The sequence below is a fragment of the Pogona vitticeps genome, chromosome 8 (assembly GCF_051106095.1).
Source record: "Pogona vitticeps strain Pit_001003342236 chromosome 8, PviZW2.1, whole genome shotgun sequence".
NCBI lineage: Eukaryota > Metazoa > Chordata > Lepidosauria > Squamata > Agamidae > Pogona > Pogona vitticeps.
Genome location: NC_135790.1, coordinates 17,512,186 through 17,516,964, shown reverse-complemented (window position 1 = coordinate 17,516,964; position 4,779 = coordinate 17,512,186). Strand labels below are relative to the sequence as shown.

At 41.6% G+C, this 4,779-nt stretch overlaps 1 non-coding gene across 1 annotated transcript; it reads right to left on the bottom strand.

Moving 5' to 3' along the window:
* Nucleotides 1-767: 767 nt before the first annotated feature.
* On the bottom strand, nt 768-4,545 carry LOC110069914 (uncharacterized). Its single transcript, XR_012080928.2, has 3 exons — nt 4,407-4,545; nt 1,955-2,074; nt 768-1,035 (listed from the first exon to the last, which is right to left on the bottom strand). It is a non-coding gene; the product is annotated as an uncharacterized LOC110069914 (transcript).
* Nucleotides 4,546-4,779: the final 234 nt, after the last annotated feature.

The window sequence follows — 4,779 nt, the reverse complement described above, 5'->3', positions numbered from 1 at the left end:
TGCCCGCTGGGGGCGCCCAACACCACCTCCCGCTCTGGCCGCTGCTCGGCGGGGCGGCCATGTCAGGCCCCGACATTGGGGCTCCCGCAAGCCTCACAGTTGAAGCGCCGCAACAGCTGCTGCATGGAGGGCAAGGGGCTCTGCCAGACCCAGCTGGCTGCCGCAATCCACCTTTCCAGGCGGTGGAAGGAGAGGCTCCTCCTGGCCAGGGTGCTCTGGCTGCTCGTCCTGGCCTCACCCTCCGCTATGGCCGGCCCCACTGCCTCTGCTGCCCTACGCTGCCAGCCGGGGCCCATCGCCAGCCACCATGGCTCAGTTGCAGCTGGGCCAGAAAGGGGGGCGGGAAGGGGGCGATCGGGCAGCTGGGGGGACCCCTCTGGGCAGAAGAGGAGGAGGAGGAAAGGGGTTTGGACTTGCATCCTCATTACCCCCAGGATTTTCATTTTTATCCCATTTGGGGTAATTTACCCCTGTTCCCTGACCACTGTTTTAAAAACACATCCCCACAACTGGAGGAGAATGCAAATACTTATGATGAGGATGAAGTGATCCAGCATCTTCATTTTGTATCCACTCGATTCATGTACCAAAAACATTCTTCCATAATCACCTATACGCACCTGCATTCTGTCCTAATAGTATTATAATATTTCAGGAACATTTAGTAAATGTTTAGTAAATCTGAGTGAGAGATAACAGATAACTTTCCAAAACGATTACTCTAAAGTCTGAGGCTTTTATTGTGAGTAAAAAGAATACATCAATAAACAAGGGGAAACAGAGAAAGCTAGCAAGCAGCAAAAGCAAACGAGTGTGCAAAACAGTGGTGATTCAGAAATCAACTGAGCTCAGAGTATTTCAGATACAGAAAAATATTCTTATTTTTGTTTCATTTTCCAGGTTTCTTGATTTGATACATGCAAAAGTCAGGGTAGCTACAGCAAGTTGTTATTGTTATTGTACCAGCTTTCTTAATTGTTTTGTTGCAGTTCTCACTTGTTTTTTTGCACCCTCTTGTAGCAGAGTTCTTCTCTCCTGGGGACAGAAGTGACAAATATTTACTTTTGTACCTTTTGGGCATATTTATTTATTTATTTTATTTCCATTGTGTCTATATTGCTCAACAGCAGCAGTCTTCTGGGAGTGTTATAAGTAAAAAAGTAAAAAAAACCCATAAAATGCAGAAAACGCGGTCTGAGAATGAAACCTGAAACAAAACTGAACCAGCAGTAAATCTCCCCTGTGATCTTGTTGTTCACCAGATCAGAGCAGTGATGGAGCAGAGTGGGGAGGTAATGGGAAAAGAGAAGAACCCCAACATTTTCACCCAACATTAGTCTCAAAGATAAGCAGTTCCAAGCTATTGAAAAAAATAGTGGATCTCCATTGTGTGTAGCTTTAACTTTACAGTTCCTCTGATTTCAGGGTGTGCGTGCGAATTCACTATGGGTTTTAAAGTATGGTTTCAAGGCACAGAACCTATTTTGGGAAACACTGTCCATAATACTAACTATTTTGGGAAACAGTGTTTCATACTTTGGGTGATCTCTGGACTAAAATTTGGAATAGATTTTCTGCCCCCACTAGAAAACGGAGTCCGTAGCCTCCATTAGCTTCCAGAAATGACCCTTTCAACTATATTGCTCGCCAAATTCTCCAGCCGGCATGACCACTAGCTAAGAGGCAGGGATGTTGGCGAGTCTATGGGTTTGAGTTCCAAGTTCAATATGAGTTGAGTCACTGGTATGACTTAAGTCCAACTTGGCAGCAAGTCCTGTGACTCAAGTTCCCATCTCTGCTACGAGGCATGCAGACTCAAGATTCAAGGACTTGTTCTTCATCTCTTCTTTCAGCAAAGGTAACTTCAGCATGACCTGTCTTGATTAGATAATAGAAAACAGGCAGGTGAAAAGACTGAGCATGCAAAACATTATGGAGAGGAGAAGGTGCTTACTGCTTATGATCCTGGTATAGACGCATTGCTCTCCAGGGCGAGCTGTGCAGACCCCCTTTCCTTTGAGACAGGGTTTTCCAACTCTGTAGTCCAAGCAGACATCGCATTTGAGGGCTTCAGCTGCAGAAAAGGGGAGAACATATTCCCAGTGTCAAATGAAGTAGTGATCCTTCATAACCCCAAACAACAACAACAACAACAACAACAACAACAACAACAACAACAACAACAATGTTGTGCCATCCAGTCAATTCTGACTTATCGGCACTCTTTTCAGGGTTTATTATGTAGAGAATACTCAGAAGTGCTTGACCCTTCCCTTTTTCTGGGACTGTGCAGCTTGCCCAAGGACACACAGGCTGGCTCTTCTGGAAGGCACAGTGGGGACTTGAACTCCCATTGTGACTAGACGCCGTAACCACTGAGCTACCCACCCAATCTTGCATAGTCACCATGGAAATTGGGAAGGCAAAACTGTGCACGTTCCTAGCTTAACAAGAAAACGGAAGAGAGGGTAACACGACACAAACACCACCTAGTTTTATTTTATTCCATTTGGAGTTGCCAGGTCTCCAGGCACTGAATCATTCTCAGAGGATTGGTGTGCATATAGGATCGGGTATTTCAGGTTAACTCCAGATGGGGAAAAATATGAATGAGTCCATTCCTTTTGTTTTCAAAATCTTTTGTGATTTTACAATAGAAGGGCTTCTGGAATCTTAAAGATCTGCTGCTTAAATGTTGTAAGACCAAAAAGGATTTTAATTCCCCCCTCCTTCTAAAATGTCTTTGAATGCCTGTTTCCAGCGTAACAAACTGTTATTACAAAACTGAATTGTTACAAACACTCCCAGATTCTACTCCATATCAGTTCCAGTTCACTTAAAGGAATTTCTTACATTAATTTTGCATAAGCGGTTTTGTTTAACACTTCTCTCAAATCATTTATACTCCTCCCTCACAACACTGATGCATTCATGCCGGCTGTCAGAACAAGACGAAAAATGGAACAATTTTGTTGTGATTGTATCTAGTGTGTTATTTTGTTGCGGTTTCATTTACAATCATAAGTACAGATATGTCTATGTTTGTGTATTTATGAGCAGCCCTGTTTTTGCAGGGGTGTGGTGAGGGAGTGTTTGTGTGTGTGTGTGTGTGTGTGTGTGTGTGTGTGTGTGTGTGTGTGTGTGTGTGTGTGTGTGTTTTAGATAATGATCTAGAGATGACAGACCCCAGGCCTCTCTTTGCTTGTCCAGCTGAAATCAGAAGTTGTTTTAACTGAAAGAAATGGTTCTTGACTTCAGGGAAACTGTAAGAAAGGTTTTTTTTTAACAACACTTGCATAACCCCAGGAAATTACAACCTTCTTTTAAACATGTTTTTCAATGTGATTTTCATTTTTTAAAAAATGATTCTTATTATCTGAATGCTTTTTAAAATGTATTTATTATTACAGTCAATGACCAGGAAGATGTGAGTTCTTTAAAGATCGTATGTTCAACGACTTACTAATACTGTGATTTGCTATTTCTTTTCCCAACTGTGTTTGTTTTTCAAATATTTTGTGAGCTACTTTGATTCCTTTTATAGGGAGAAAGGCAGATATAAATTATTTTCCTTTCCTTTATTGCTTCATAACCAGTCAGGCTGTGTGCATAAACAGAAAGCAAACCACTCTTTGAAAGTGAATAGTTGACATCTAATATAAATACATATAAACAATCAGAAAGCATAACATAACAAAATCAGCATTCTCAAGTAAGTATCAAGATTAACTTGTAGAAACTGCAAGGCAGGGAGTGAATTCTGCCTTTCCATGGCTCGTTTAATAAATTTAGTGGTTCCATAGAATACCTAATAAGTGTCAGCTAGCAGAAATAAAAATATAAACAAAAGGGAGTTGATCTTAATGATTTAAGGTAGTGATTCCTCAAATTTGCATACAGTGGGCATTCTCTGTTAGAAAATCTACCATGTCCTCCATTTTAGAGCATCCTGCTGGGCAGTAGCTACTTGTATCGTGTTGGTCCATGTAATGTCCCAGAATCAATCAATTGTAGAGCTGCTGTTGATTAAACAGAGGGATAAAAGATGATGGTGCAATAACAAATATGACAAGCAGGATGGTGGTTCCACACACATCCAGTGTGTCTGAAAGTTGAGTGGATAGGGCGACCGACACAAACTGAGCAGGTGAATTAAACGGAATCAAATTGGCATACATGAGCCTTTGTACCAAATCCATGCACTCACATCAACACACACATTAAATAATGGAGGATTCTTAAAGCTTCCATTTCATAAATCATACTGAGCAACTGAGACTTAAAATTCAGGAGGGACATTTACCTGGGAACAATTGTGCACAGTTTTGGTCAAATAAATGGTGCATTATGAAAGAATTGCATGCTTTTAGGTCTGAGGAAAATTTCAGCTAGGAGCACATACTCACCCAAGCTGCAAGAGAGGAGGAGAACTAAAAAACAGATGAGTTGAAGTTTGTTCATGTTTTTCTCTCTTTCTTCTGCTGAGCTGGAGGAAGGAGAAATACTGAAGGGCTGGGGAATAAACTAAGCGTTCTACACTGTCATGTAGCTAGTGTGATCCCTCTGTTTAATCCATTTAAATACAGACTAAAATCCCTTGGATACCAGAGGTCTATTGCTCAAAAAAGCCATTTTTCATCTCTTGAGTTTTAATGACTGTTCCGGGAAGTACAGGCTGAGTGCAGAACATCCTCTTGTCTGTTTGAATTTATCTCCTAAACTTTGGGGTTTCCTTCTTCTGAATAAGGTTTCCATTTATAGACTGCCAAGGAAAGAGGA